Source organism: Carlito syrichta, unplaced genomic scaffold, assembly GCF_000164805.1.
Source record: "Carlito syrichta isolate Samal-C Ts95f unplaced genomic scaffold, Tarsius_syrichta-2.0.1 Scaffold305579, whole genome shotgun sequence".
Taxonomy (NCBI): domain Eukaryota; kingdom Metazoa; phylum Chordata; class Mammalia; order Primates; family Tarsiidae; genus Carlito; species Carlito syrichta.
Window position 1 is genome coordinate 32571 of NW_007249675.1, and position 16374 is coordinate 48944.

At 41.2% G+C, this 16374-nt stretch overlaps 1 pseudogene across 1 annotated transcript; it reads left to right on the top strand.

Annotated features, from left to right (window-relative positions):
- The first annotated feature begins 1318 nt into the window (after positions 1 to 1318).
- Positions 1319 to 11083, top strand: LOC110595954 (annotated as a pseudogene). Its single transcript, XR_002482179.1, has 3 exons — positions 1319 to 1525; positions 4813 to 4879; positions 10454 to 11083. The product of XR_002482179.1 is annotated as a 40S ribosomal protein S4-like (transcript).
- The last annotated feature ends 5291 nt before the right edge of the window (positions 11084 to 16374 follow it).

Below are 16374 nucleotides of genomic sequence, written 5' to 3' on the forward strand. Positions count from 1 at the left end.
ATTTTCCTCATCTGTAAAACTGGGTCTTGAATCAAGTAATTTTTTGAAAGTCTTATATCTAAAAATCGACCTCTTATATTACCCAGCAATCTCCCTGCTGGGAATATACCCAGAGGAACGCAAATCATTCTATAAAAAAATACCTGTGCACGCATGTTTATTGCAGCACTATTCACAATAGCAAAGACATGGAACCAACTGTACTGCCCATTGAAAGTAGACTGGATAAAAAAAAATGTGGTATATATACACAATGGAATATTATGCAGCCATAAAGAAGGATAAAATTATAAACTTCGCAGCAACTTGGATGTATTTAGAATCTATCATACTCATTGATCTATCACAGAAATAAAGAACTGAGTACCACATGTTCCCACTTATAAGCAGACCCTGAACAATGAAAGGGATTGGCAGTAGTGGGAAACTGCCAGGGGAGGGAGGGACACACCTCATCATAAGGGTAACTGATCTCAAACCAGGTGAAGTGGGGACCAAAGTGAGGCCCAAACTTTACCTGTACAATGACCATTTGTATACATAATACTGAATTGTAGATCTTAAAAATAAAAAATTTTAAAAAGAGAAATTAGAAATGCTATAATTATATCATTTACATGCAATTCACTAAGTTTTTATCAAGGTCCTGCCATATATACAATGCAACGTGCACTGAAAAATCATTTTAAAATTAACATAAAGCGAAAACAGAAACAAAAACACCTTACTGCATCTGTGAAACTGTCTGTCTTGACCAGAACAGGGCAAATTGGATGGAGTTGGAGACCATCATGCTTGGTGGTCTATCACAGAGACCAAGAACTGAATACTGAATGCTCTCACTCCTAAGTAGGACCTGAACATTTGTCAACTTAGTTGGAAGGGAGGAATTGGCAGTCCCTGGACCCTACCATGGGAGGGACGGTGGGAGGGACGTAGGGGAAAGGTAGTATCACAAAGGGTACCTGGTTCTAAGCCATGGGAAGTGAGGACCAGTTGGAGGCTCAAACTTTATCTGTGCACAGCCTGCTTGTATAGCTAATCCTGACTTGTATCCCACATCTCTATTTTTAAAAAAGTGTGACCGTGGCACTGCGTTGACTCAAGCCCAGGGAGGGTGCACTTCTGGCTCAGCGGCTTTCTTCACTCTCCCATTGTCATGATCTCTGTTTCCTTGTCTGCAGTGAGTGGAGGGTGTCTCCATCATTCATGTACTAAGCAGGTATTTATTTGCGGTCGTTGAGTCAGGGTCATGTGCTAGGCACTGGGAAAATAAATGATGAACAAGACAGGTGGGTTTCTGGCCACAAGGAGCAGAATGGAGGGTGTGGAAGAAGTGAAAGGAGACTGTGAGGACAAAGCTCTGAATATTCACAGACTGCCCCAGGGGATCTTAGCAGGAGGGGGTTCCAGCTCCCCAGACCAGCTGGAGGGACCACTGTTCATCCACCCACACCTCCCCAGCTCCCCACTCCCCTCCTCCTCCTTTACTGCCTTTTCTCTTCAGGATCCTAAAGATAAGCTGGTACTCACTTAGGAGGAAAGAGTCCGAGAAGGAGAGAACAGCCTGCACTATGGGAGCCGGCATGGCAGGGAGAGTGGTCATGGGGAGGAATGTGGACATTGAGAGGGAGACGGGGAAGAGGAAGAGAGGAGTAGAGAGAAGTTGCAGGAGTGTGGTGAGAAGGAGGGTGAGATTGTAATCACCCATGCCAATGGGTCAGTTTGGAGAGAGAGAAGGAGAAAGAGAGAGAAGGGGAGGGGAGAGAGAAGAGAGAGAGAGACAAAAGAGACCGAAAGAGACACAGAGAGAAAGACAAAGGGACAGAGGGAGAGACAGAGAGAGGGACAGAGAGAGAGAGAAAAGAAAGAGAGAGAGATTGAAAGAGACACAGAAAGACAGAGAAATAGGGACACAGAGAGAGACAGAGAGGGACAGAGAGAGACAGAGAGGGATAGAGAAACAAAGAGAGATAGTGAGAGATAAAGACAGAGACAGAGAGGAACAGACAGTGAGACAGAGAAGAGAGACAGAGAAAGACAAAGAGGGACAGGGACAGAGAGAGAGAGAGAGAGAGAGAGAGAGAGAGAGAGAGAGAGAGAGAGAGAGAGAGAGAGAGAGAGAGAGAGAGGAGCCAGACAGGCTGGGACTGGAGGTAAAGAGGCTTCAGAGAGCTCTGAGGGGCATGGGGAACAAGCTTATGTTGCGGTAACAGCAGCAAATACAGAAACAATTATCTTCTGCTTGGTAAGTTACATTCTACCATGAGGAGAGCCAATACATAGACATGTGATTAAAAGGTACAGCATACCATATTTTTTCCTGAGTCATAGCCGTGTACACATGCATTTCAGTTGGCTCGTCAGTCACCTGTTGAAGGATATCTGCCTTGTTTTCAGTCTGGGGCAATTATGAATAAATCCACACAAACACCTACAAGTCTTCGTGTAAACCTATGTTTTCATTTCATTTGCGTAAACACTAAGAAATGGAGATTGCTTGGTTCCATGGGAAACATATGTTTAACATGATAAGAAACCTCTAGCTTTTTTTCCAAAGTGAGTATTTTCATCTCTGCTTCCACCAGCACTGAACGGGAGTTCCGGCTGTTTGTGTCCCCTTCCTTTCTTGGTAATGTGAGCTGTTCAGTGTTAGCCTTTCTGATCCCCAGGGACTGGTGTCTCACTGTGGTTGTAACAGGCAACTAAATAACAGCAAATTGTGTTGAGCATTATTTTCTGTGTTTATCTGCTGCCCAGACATCAAAGGAACAGATGACTGATTAATACACAAAACATGGATCAATCTCAAACGCATTATAGGGAGTAAAAGCAGCCAGATTCAAAGGCTCCGTACCTTGTACTGTCATTTCTATGACATTCTGTAGGAGACACAGAAAGGAGATTCGACCAGGAGTTTCTAGAGGCTGGAGCTCTGGGGAGCGAGTGACTCCCCGGACGCAACAGACATTGAAAGGTGCCACAATTTCTAGGGTGAAGAGATGATTCTGTATTTCAAGTGTGGTGGTCATTACACATTTGTCAGAACTCAGAAATGCACACTACAGAGACTGAATTTTATTGCATCCATGTTATACTTCAGTAAAAACAAGACAACCCTTTTTGAATGGCTAACGATAAAAGTAAGTAAAAATGTTCTAAAAATATAGTCTACCAGTTGGTTAACATCCTCACTGACAAAGTGGCATTTGAGTCAGGGTAAGGATGTTGTAGAAAAGAATTGTGGGCTGTTACCCCATTTAAAAACAAATGTCTTCTTTTTAAATGGGCTAAGGTATATCTGCTTCTTCCACCATGGTCAACAATGTTTACTAGCAACTGCCTCTGTGAGAAAGAGGAAGGGCAACTTCCTGCCTTTGAAGTGTCTGATGTAAAGGTGAAAACATCCTAAGATGTGTGACCAACACTATGGAATTGAATCAATATTGAGATAGGTAATGACTGACACAGATAAAATGAGCTCTCTTTGAATAATTCAGCTTTTCATATGTCTTATTAATGTGTTTGAAATATTAGTATCTCATCCTTAAAGGAGTTCAGATTTTTAATTTCATTTTACAGATAAGGAAGTAGAGGCACAGAGCGTTTAGAGAAATCATACAAGACTACACAGCTAGTTGATATCAGAGCTGGAAATGGAACCCAACTAGTCTGCCCTCAAAGTTTGTGCTGCTTTTTTTTTTTGTTTTTTGAGAAAGCAGGATTTATTGAGAAGATAGAAAAGCCCCCACAGTGGGAGGAGACCTGAAGTGGTTGCCCAAAGTTGTACTCTTAAGACCTAACTATCTTCCAAATTTAGCCTGAATTTAAATATCCAAATAGCTGACTTGAAGTATAAATTAAAATAATATTAGTGGTATGGCTATGATCATATACCTGAGGTATGCTGTTGATGTCAGTCAGACTTGGCTGTTGCTCTCTATTGGAGTTTAATATCAATTACACCTTTCCACAAGCGAAAGTAAGCCACCACTTCAGGGATTTTATCACCAGGATCACTCTATGGTACATTTTCTTATCAACATAAAAATTTTCTCACTGAGTGGCTGCCTATTGCAAATTTGATACTGAAACATGAAACAACCTTTACAAATAAGAACACTTTTTTTTCAGTTGGATTCTCACTCTGTTGCCCAGGCTGGAATGCAGTGGCATGCTCACCGTCACTGCAGTCTCGACCTGCTGACTCAGGTTATCCTTCCGCCTCAGCTTTCCAAGTAGCTGGAACTACAGGCACACGCCAATATGACTGGTTAGTTTTTTTATTTATTGTAGATACGAGGTCTCACTAAGTTGCCCAGGCTGGTCTCGAACCTCTGGACTCAGGCAATCCTCTCGCCTCAGCCTCCCAAAGTGCTGAGATTACAGACTTGAGCCACCACGCCCAGCCAGAACACATTTTAAAAACAAGAAAAGACGATTTTTCTTTTTTTTTGAGTTGGAGTCTCACTCTGTCACCCAGACTGGAGTGCAGTGGCTGCTCCCAGCCACCACAGCCTCACCTGCTGGGGTCCGGAGATCCTTCCGCCTCAGCCTTCCAAGTAGCCAGAATTACAGGCATGCGCTACCACACCCGGCTGATTTTTTGATTTATTGTAGAGATGAGCTCTCGCCGCCCAGGCGGGTCTCGAACCCACGGGCTCAGGCAATCCACTCACCTCAGCCTCCCAAAGGCACGGGATTACAGGCTGAGCCACCGAGCCTGGCTAAGACGATTTTTCTAAGACCAACTGTCATAAGCCAAGATCGTTGTCTCCTTATCATTAAAAATGATTCAATTCCACTCGACAGGAGCTGACTGATGATCTTAAGTGTTTCCCAATGTGTTGGACAAAGATGAAATACGGTCATGTAGAAGGTGGTTGTGCTTCTAGGATGTGCGGGTTTGTAGTTTTCATTAACGTTGAACACTATTTGGCAGTTTTTCTTCAAATAATTTTCATCCTCTCATTCCCTCTCTCTTCTCTTAATAAATGGGTGGAAGTTGTGCCACAGCTCACAGATGGGTTTTCCATTGTGGGGGAATTCTTTTTCTCACTGTGTTTCATTTTGCATATCTTATGTTGCTCTTCTTAAAATCACTATCCAATGATTTCTTTCTTTTTTTTTTGCAATGTCTCATTAACCATTAATACCTCCCAGCAATTGGGCGGAGCCCCAAAAAGCCAGGAATTTTCTTTTGGAGGGCAGGGCCCTTGTAGTACAGGCTTTTCCCACTAGGTAAGTGTTTTTGAAACCTATCAGTATCTGTGTATCAGCGAACTGTGAGAGACTGCATTCGGCTTCAGTGAATTTTTGGGGGAGATTTTTTTCAATGTACTCTTAAGACCTAGCTATGTTCCTTCCAAATTTAGCCTGCATTTAAATGTCCAAATAGCTGACTTGAATCATAAATTAAAATAATATTATTGGTATGGATAAGATCATATACCTGAGGTATGCTGATGATGTCAGACTTGGCTGTTGCTCTCTATTGGAGTTTAGTATCATCTAAACTCCACGTCATGATGTGTGGCTTACGAACATGCCTGTGCTGAGTGTTCAGCAGTTTTTGACCAAAATGGGGAGGACCCCAGTGTGCCACCCTTCCTATTTTCCTGATCTTGTTCTGAGAGACTTCTTTTTGTTTCCCTGGATGAAAAAAATTGTCACCTTCTTTTTCTGATGTGGAAGAGGTGAAAAATAAAAAAAGTCAGAAGCATTCAAAGGCATCCAAATTGATGAGTTCAAAGACCATTTTGAGCAATAGAAAAAGTGTCTCAATAGGGTTATTGCATCAAATGGAGAGCACTTTGAAGGTGACTGAAATTTAAACATGTAACACCATATTTTTTTAAAATTTATTTTATTTTAACTTTTTATTTTAAAGATGTGGGGTACGATTCAGGGTTAGGTACACAAATGTTCATTATACAGTTACCCTTGTTGATGAGGTGTGCCTTCCATCCCCAGGCAGATTCCCACTACTGCCAATCCCACTTCCCTGCTCTCCTCCCGGCAGATTTCCACCACTGGAATATTTTTTTTTTTTCAGTTTATTTTTTTAGTTATAAAGATGGGCCTCTGGCAAAGTCTCAGGATATAAAATAAATGTGCAAAAGACAATCACATTTCTTTACACCAATAATAAACAAACAGAAACCCAAATAAAAAGCACAATTCCATTCACAATAGTCACAAAAAAATGAAATACCTTGGCATCTTCCTAACCAGAGACGTGAAAGACCTTTACAATGAAAACTACAAAACACTGCTCAAAGAAATCAAACATGACACAAACAAGTGGAAAGATATCCCGTGCTCATGGATTGGAAGAATCAACATTGTGAAGATGTCCATCTTACCTAAGGCAATCTACAGATTCAATGCAATACCCATCAAATTACCAGCAACATTCTTCTCAGACCTAGAAGAAACAACACAGGAATTCATATGGAAACACAAACGACCAAGAATAGCCAGAACAATCCTCAGCAAAAACAAAAAAAAAAAAACAAAGCGGGTGGTATCACATTACCAGACTTCAAACTTTACTATAAAGTTACAATCATCAAAACAGCTTGATATTGGCATAGGAACAGGCATATAGATCAATGGAATAGAATTGAAATTCCAGAAGCAAAACCTCAATTTCTCAACCAACTCATCTTCGACAAGGCCTCTACCACCTACTACTGGGGAGAGGAGAACCTATTCAGCAAATGGTGCTGGGAAAACTGGCTGACCACATGCAGAAGATTGAAACAGGACCCCTATCTATCCCCATACACAAAAATTAACTTCAAATAGGTAGAGACCTAAACGTAAAACCTCAAACCACAAGAACCTTAGAAAGTGAAGGACATACCCTCATGGAAATTGGAACTGGCATCCAATTCCTGAACAAAACCCCAAACCCACAGGTCATAAGAGATAAGATAGACAAGTGGGACCTCATTAAACCGACAAACTTCTGCAAAGCCAAAGAAACCATCAAGAGAGCAGGAAGACAACCTACAGACTGGGAAAAAGTATTTGCCAACTCCAGGTCTGACAAAGGCTTAACATCTTGGATCTACAAGGAACTCATACATGCTGAAAGGAAAAAAACAAACAACCCCATTATAAAATGGGCAAAAGATATGAACAGACACTTCTCAAAGGAAGACATCCGAGCAGCCAACAGACACATGAAGAAATGTTCAACCTCACTAATCATCAGGGAGATGCAAATCAAAACCACACTGAGATACCACCTAACTCCAGTCAGAATGGCAATTATCAACAACTCAAAAAATAACAGCTGCTGGAGAGGGTGTGGAGAAAAGGGAACACTGCTACACTGTTGGTGGGAGCGCAAACTAGTGCAACCTCTGTGGAAAGCAGTGTGGGTGATTCCTGAAAGCTCTAAATATCAACCTTCCATATGACCCTGCAATCTCCCTACTGGGAATATATCCTGAAGAACTCAAATCACTCTATAAAAAAGATACCTGCACACGTATGTTTATTGCAGCATTGTTCACAATAGCAAGAACCTGGAAGCAACCATGCTGCCCATCAAAAGAGGACTGGATTTAAAAAATGTGGTACATATACACGATGGAATACCACGCAGCCATAAAAAAGAACAAAAATATGAATTTCGCAGCAACCTGGATGGAACTACAGTCTGTAATACTGAGTGACCTCTCACAGAAACAAAGATCTGAGTATCACATATTCTCACTCATATAGTGGACCTTGAACATCCAATGTAATACTATAAGAAAATGACTGACAGTAGTGGGAAACCATGGGGGGGAAGGGAGATGGGATTAACGGTAGTAAATATCTGTCTGGGGATGGGGAGGCACCTCTTGTCAACAAGGGTGCCTGAATGAAGCATATTTGCATACCTAAACCCTTAACTGTACCCCACAATATCATAATAAAAATCATTGATTATAAAAAAAATTATAAAGATGCGGAGTACAATACAAGCTTAGGTATACAAACATTGATTATGCAGGTACCCTTGGTGATGAGGTATGCCCCTCCCTCCCCTAGCATTTTCTTCAACTGCTAATCCCACCCCGTCCCCTGACAGTTTCCCATGACTGCCAATCTCTTTCTTATAGTATTATAATTGTTCAAGTTCCGCGTATGAGTGAGAATATATGGTACTCTGTTCTTTGTTTCTGGGATAGATCACTGAGTATGATCTACTCTAAATCTGTCCAAGTTGCTGTGAAATTTATATGTTTGTCTTTCTTTATGGCTGCATAATATTCTATTGAGAATACACTTTTTAATAAATAAATTCTATATTTGTGTATATACTTTTATCTCAAATACTTGCAGTTTTCATCTTTAGAAGATCAATTTGAGTCTTTTTAAATACCTTACATGTCTCTGCTAAACTTTTTGAACATAGAGATTTATAACAGTTGCTTTAATGCTCCCCTCTTCTATCTCTGTGTCAGTTCAAATCTGATAAATTGTGTTGTACTGTCTCTTTTCATTCCCAGTTATCTTTGTTTGGACACCAGCCTTTATAAATTGTGTTTTGTTGGATACAAGGTATTTGTACGTTCCTGTACAATTTGAGTTCTGGGATGCAGTTAAATTACTTGAAAAGAATGTGATTCCTTTCAGTCTAACTTTTATGATTCTCTGGGTGCACAGCTGGCTCTTCCCACCACTGAAGCAAGATCTTCTCTAGGGTTATACTCAGTGCTCCGTGGCTTAGGACATTTTCCAATCTGGCTGGTGGGAACAGGCACTGCTCTCACATTTGATTCAATACCAGCCACTGCGCCCTCAAATTCTTTTGAACAGTTCTTTCCCCAGCCTCGGGCAGTTCCCTCCACCCCAGTTCTCTAAACATTGAAGGGTCCTTTTCAGATCTCCAGGATCCTCGCTCTCTGGGTCCTCTTCCCCATGGACCCTAGTTTCCTTATTCTTCCTGGGCTACCAGCTCTGACACCTCAGCTCAAGGCATCCTCCAAGTTCTAACTCCATTTCCCCGCATGAGCTACAAACTGGAAACATTCTCAGAGCAGCCACCTTGGGTGATCCTAGGGCTCACCTTGATTGTTTCTCATACCTTAAGGATCACCGTCCTTCCTTACCTAATGCCCAATGGCTTTCAAATTGTTGATTCATTAATTCTTTTTTTTTTCCGTTGTTGAAGGTGAGACAATAATGTGGTCCCTCTTAGCTCATCTTGGTCAGAAAAAGGAGCCCTTCATTTATTTTTAAATGAAGCTGAATTGCCAAATACTCACAGATATGAACAGTTCTTCTTATGTTCTTACCTTTGGGTAGCTGACTCTTGAGGATATTTGCCACCATTTATTCAACTCTGTCTTTTAATGATCACACATGGATTTTAATGGATATTTGCCTTCAGAATTAATCCCATGTGCTTTTTCTTTCAGTCAGATTTTCAAACATTTATTAAATATCTGCTTTAGGTCAGCCACTGTATTAATTATAGTAGACAAAACACTGCACAATACAGAATTCTTTCCTGCAATGATCATGCAAAATAAACAAATATGAACTGGTGGCAGAGAGTTGAGGAGATAATGAAAACTTATTTAAAAAAAACCTCATTTGTTAAAATCAGTATTTGATATAGCTTCTGAATGTACTTGAAATCAACTTCCATCCATGTGCAAAAATTCAGAATTTTGATGAACTGTCTTTATGTCATGATTCAAGACCTATCACAGACAATTTGGATTGGCCATCTCAAAGTCATTTTTCATCACCTTCTCTTTTCCTTTGTCTTTTATGGATGCTGAAAACAAACAAATAAACAACACACACACGATACTGTACAGCTTCTCTTGTAAATTTGAGTCAACATATAATTTAATTTGAACCAGTGACTCCAATGACAGGAAAGTCGAAATTCTTAGAACAAACCTTCTCTGTCCCCTGGGTCGTGGGGGAGAAACAAAAAACAAATAAAAAGCTCCTTTGAGTAGAAAAAACTTTCACACCTCATTTTTATTCTTTGTTGGAATATAGCTGTGATGTTTGGAGACCAAAAAGCCATTTTGCAACCATGAGGACTAAGTCTCATGTGTTGGGGCTATAAAGAATAGAAGATTGGCCTCTTGACGGCAACGCTGAGCCACATTGACAGTCATAAACTGCCTCCTCTGATGAGGACACAGAACTCCTTCACATATGCATGCCACTGGAATAGATTTGGGTTATCCCCCCAAGCAAACACAATACCTCATATTATGTATTCACTTATAGACTTTTCTTGGGTTTAATTCTCAGTAAGTCAGCTCCTAAAAGTCACACTTTTCCTACAAATCTTTCTTATTTTTAATGAAATAATTCTACTTCCTCTTGGTGAAAATAAAGGAAGGACAGAAAAGCAATGGATTTTAGAATCTGATAAAGGGCAGCGCGCGCAGCCTCCGACCCTAATTTCTCCGCACACCGGAAGGAGGCGGCTGTCTTTCCGTGCCCTGCACAGCCGTGGTTCGTGGTCCCAAGAAGCATCTGAAGTGGGTAGCAGCTCCAAAGCATTGGATGCTGGATAAATTGACCAGTGTGTTTGCTCCTCTTCCATCCACTGGTCCCCACAAGCTGAGAGAGTGTCTCCCTCTCATCATTTTCCTAAGAAACAGACTTAAGTATGCTCTGACTGGAGATGAAGTAAAAAAGATCCTTTTGTGGGTACAGAAGGAATTCCTCATCTGGTGACTCATGATGCTCGCACCATCCGCTACCCTGATCCCCTCACCAAGGTGAATGACACCATTCAGATTGATTTGGAGGCTGGCAAAATTACTGATTTTATCAAGTTTGACACTGGTAACCTGTGTACGGTACTGGAGGTGCTAACCTGGGAAGAATTGGTGTGATCACCAACAGAGAAAGACATCCTGGATCTTTTGATGTGGTTCATGTAAAAGATGCCAATGGCAACAGCTTTGTCACTCGGCTCTCCAACATTTTTGTTATTGGCAAAGGCAACAAACTATGGATTTCTCTTCCCCAAGGAAAAGGTATCCGCCTCACCATTGCTGAAGAGAGAGACAAAAGACTGGCAGCCAAACAGAGTAGTGGGTGAAATGGTCTCTGTGAAGTGTTAAAAAGATCTTTATCTAATTAAAGATAACACAGTGTGGCTCAAAAAAAAAAAAGGAATCTGATAAATGTAGATAAAACCTGGGTTATCTGCTTTTCCTTTCTGTGAAGCTTCTGTCAACCTTGTGCAGGTTACTTCATTTCTCTTTTGATTTGCATTTGTGGAATCATATTCAATGTAGAAATCAAGGATATTAAAAAAGTTCAGGCTGGGCACAGTGGCTCACATCTGTAATCCCAGCATTCTCAGAGGCTGAGGCAGGAGGATCGTTTGAAACCAGGAGTTCGAGGCTGCAGTGAACTATGATCACACCACCGCACTCCAGCCTAGTTGTCAGAGTGAGACTATGTCTCTCTAAAAAATAAAAAAAATTAAAAAGCCTACTCCATGAAACATGTAAGTGTGATCTTTCAGAAACCCCTGTAAGAGAAGTTTTATGCCATGTGTTTCTACTCACATGACAACCTTGAAGTGGAGGGAACACATTCCAGGTAGACTCTGGCACCATCCTTTGCTGTGGCTCATTGAGCAAAGAGCCTGGGGCCTCGTCATGGAAACTGTACTGAGTAGGTTTATTAGGGTAGCTGGTAACACCCTACAGTAGCATGTCAAATCCTGGTCTGTGGCTACTGATCTCAGAGATGGCCTATGACTAAGCAGTTAAGAAACCAACCATACAAATCTGGCTCATGTGAGCCCCCCCCAAATTATGGTTTTGCAAAATAACATTCAACTGTCATAGCCCAATCATTTACGAGGTGATGTAAAACACTTGAGTTATGTTTGTCCAGGCTAGTAAAATAAACGTATGCAAAATATATTGATTAATGAAAGATGAGCATTTTTAATTCAGCTGTCTTTGAATCCCAGTAATTTTTATTTCTCTTATTCACACAAAGCACTTTTTAAATTTTAGCTTTTCAAGACTAATTTTTTTCTTTTTTTAAATATATATTTTATTTTAAAGATGTGGGGTACAATTCAGGATGAGCTATACAAGTGGACATTGTATAGGAAAAGTTTGGGCGGCCTCCCTTTGGTCCCCACTTCGCTTGTTTTGAGATCAGGTACGCTTACTGATATTGGGTTCCTCTCAAGTGTAATTATGATTTAGTGTACTTGTGGATGGTTATTGAAGAGTGATGCTGATCATGATTGTTCCAGTTGTGGTTTTTGGGAAACATTTCATCAAAATGAGTTTTGTACCAGGGTTCACCCAGCGAATCGAATCTTTGAGAACAGAATAATGTGCCACCTGCTTATCATGTCATTTTAAAAACACCCTGCACTTATGATCAATTACTGTTCCTGGAAAACATTGTTTCCTCGGGCACAAGACCTGAGGGTCAGGGTGCTATTAATTCAGAAACAACTTTGGACAGAGCGTGCACAGAGGTTTGTTTGTTTGTTTGTTTGTTTTCAACAGCTCTTTAAACTTTCAGATGAATTGAAAAAGGTAATGAAATGTCCCCGCTTCCCCCCGCCCCCTCCCGGCATCCCAGAGACAGCTTGGGTGAAATAAAACACCTTCTGGGGAACTCTCTTGTGAGATTTCTTGTCACCGCTGCGGTCACTTGGCCAGATGCTTTGCATGTAAACTCACCTGAACCAGCTTTTCCCCGTGAACATGGTGGGAGGAAGCACCTGGGAAGCCCCTGGGTAGAGTCTGGCGTGAGCTGTGAAATAAAAATATTTATAATTAATAAAAGTCCTTGTAGAGGCAGATGGCTTCTCTGCAGCATCTCACAATGCATACGGCATATGCTTAAATACAGCGAGGGGATCATCATGGGTTAATCAATTTCCCTCTAGTTAAAAAATCATTTACAATAACTCTAGACTCTGTATTCCCAGTACAACAATTTTTCACAGGAGGCTCACCCAAGAGACTTCCCTGTGAGCACTCTTGGTCACGGTTTGTGTATGGAAGTTTTCTCCTGTGATTGCAACCACAGGCCCCTGGGGTCAGACAGTGACTACGAGCACTGAAGATGCTCTCAAAGGACTGTGTTGTCTTCTCTGTGTAGAGATAATAGTGGGGAAAACGCACACTTGCGCTGCTTTCGGGAAATTGACTCACTTGAGTTTCCAGGGATTTGTACGGGAGCGCCAGGGATAGGTCAAGAAGATGAGTTGTACTCCTTCCTGACTGGCCTATGGAGCCAGGTCATGCATTAGCCAGTTAATGAGCACAGTGTTGAAGGTTAACTCGGTTTTCTCCAGAGCATGGTTGATCCCATGAGTGATCAAACATATTTTTCTTCAATAGGCATCCTAGCAAACATTCATAGCAGGCATCCGTCATCTCAGTGTTAAAAGTCAGTGATCCTGTGCCTATGAAAGCAAACCTTTTCGTATCCAGGAAACCTCTTTGCCCTTCTGTGTAAATGATTTACATTAATCTCAATTTTATGGTGATAACATATACAGCAGGTCAGGATTCAATGTAAATGTCAGGGCAGCTGGTGTATAAATATTCACTGACATATTCCTTATCCCTGTAACGTGATGGGGGGTATTTTGCCTCTTCAAGTGCTGGAGTCCACAGATCTGTTAGTAAACTATCCGCTGAAGCTTCTCGCGGCTGACTTCAGGGATATTTTCTAGCCAACAATGAACTGAAAGGAATGATGCAAGGATTATAATTTTTAGTTTTCCCCAAACTCCCTTGAAGTATCACTGAACACAGTTTTCAGATTTATCTTTCTGAAAATGTCACTCTCGCCTTTGCATAAGGTCTGGTACTTGTCCCTCCATTAAACAGATGTCTCTGTCTTCATGTTAGAGAGTTGAAAACATAGATGTGGGTTTCACAAAACCCCTGTCCTACCCGCTGCCCACCATCTGCCATGTGACCCTGGTGAGGCACTAAATGTCTTTAATACTTATTTTCTCATCTATAAAATAGTAGCAATAACTACCTGGTAGATTGGGTGAGAAGACTAAATAATTGGTCATGCTTAATGTGTGTGAGCTGTCTATGGCGCTTTTTTTGTCTTTTCCTCAAATTCCACAGAAAACATTTGACTGAATTCAAGCACCTGAGGGACTTGAAATGCTAGTGTCCTTGGGCTTCTCAGACACAAGTGCTGGAGAAAACAAGACAGAACGAGATTGCTTTTTGATAGCCAAAAATAGGTTAAAAGTGAATATTTACATATAGATCTTTTAAAAAATACTGTTTTTTCTTTTTTATTGTGGTAAGATTTGCCCTCTTAACAAATTTTTGATTGTGAAACACCACATTGTTACCTCTAAGTGCAATGCTGTATGCCAGATCTCTAGAAACTCATCTTGGGTAACTTAACTGGAATTTCAAAGAGATATCGGTGTCCCTGTGTTCACTGCAGCATTATTTATAATAGCCAAGATGTGCAACAACCTGGATGATTATTAACAAATGAGTGGAGAAAGGAATTGTATGTGCTTAGATACATATATATACACACCAACAGCCACACCCACATATAATTACTATTCATCCTTAAAGAGTATCTTGCAATATGCAACAACATGGATTAACCCTAGGAACACTATGTTAAGTAAACTAAGCCAGTCACAAAAGAACACCTATTCCATGATGCCACTTGTATGATGTCTTTAAAATAGTCAAACTCACAAAAGCAGAGAATAGAATGGTGGATGCCAGGGGTTGCAGGGAGGAGAAACTGACAAATCTGAAATCAACATTGCTATTTTTCTCACCCACCCTACCAGGTACTTATTAGTTGCAAATCGTTTCTCCCATCCCACTAAATAGTTATTATGACTATTTTATAGATGAGGAAATGAGTATTAAAGGTTAAGTGCCTCACCAGGGCCACATGGTATTCTCAATGCTTCGATTCAGTAAATTTCTTGTGGATTCCAGCTTGGGAAATGGTGGCCATGTTCAAGAAAAGGGGCTTTTGGGGTACTCTGGAGCCTGCATGGTGAGAGAGGGCAGAATGGGGATGGAAGACAGCATCAACATACTCCCCTCCCGGACAGGTCTCCTGTGTAAGGGAAGCAGTTTGAGGACAGTCATCCAGAAGACCAACTCCAATACTAGGAGAAGGAGGGTGATGTCCTTAGGCAGACATGGTCGCTCATGTTCAATATGGCGGACAGAACACAAGCTCTGCTATTAAAATCATCTCAATTCATACTTTGGCTTCATGACTTGCTACACATGTGACTGACAAATCCTTTCGGTTCTCTTAGACTTTGGTTCCTTATCTGCAAAATGGTATGACACCACCTGACTTAGAGTTGGTGTGCACACAGATTTGCATAAGGACCAAGGAGAATTTAGGGGTAAAAGAATAATAAATTTAACCCCTTTCCTTTGAGTGTCAACACAGTTAGAGAGTTTCAACACAATTAGAAAGTTTTTGATTAGGTAAGTTGGCCTCATCATAGGGTATTTGAACAGGTAAGAATCTGAGGTGCTTGGGGGAGTCAGAGACCATGAGGGAGGGGACAGTTTCTCTAGGTGATGTGGTAGACATCCTTTTTATTGAACATGATGGTCATTTCCCAAGTTGGAAGCCACGAGAAAGTTACTGAATCGAAGCATAGAGAATGTAATGGTCCCTCAAACATATCCATGCTCTAGTCTCTGGAAACTGTGCACATATTACCTTACCTGGCAAAAGGTACTTTGCAGATGTGATTAGGGTTAAGGACCTTGAGATGGGGCAATGATCCTGAGTTATCCAGGTGAATATTATCTCATCACGGTCGTCCATATCATTGGAGAAACTTTCCCAGCTGTGGATGAGGAAGCTATGACCAGAGAAGAATGATTAGAGAGATGGCCACATAAGGAAGACTTGACTCCATGCTGCTGACTTTGAAGATACAGGATGAGGGCCAAGGGGCCAGTGAATGTGGATGAGTTCTAGAAGCTGGGAAAGGCAAAACATTGGATTTTTTCCTGGTTTTTCCATAGAGGAACACATCCCTGCTGACTTGATTTAACCCAGTGAGATGCATGGTGGACTTCTGAGCTACCAAACATGTCTTAAAAAGTGTGTATTGTCTTGAATTGCCAAATTTGGGTTAATTTGATATAGTAGCAATAGAAAATTAATATAGAATTTCAAGTCTATCAGAAACACAAGCTGTTACATGGAGTTTATATTAATTTCCTAGTTCATTTTAACAACAAAGTGGGTGGCTTCAAACAACATAATGTAGCCGGGTTTGGTGGCTCAGCCTGTAATCCTGCGCCTTTGGGAGGCTGAGGTGAGTGGATTGTCTGAGCCCACGGGTTTGATACCCGCCTGGGC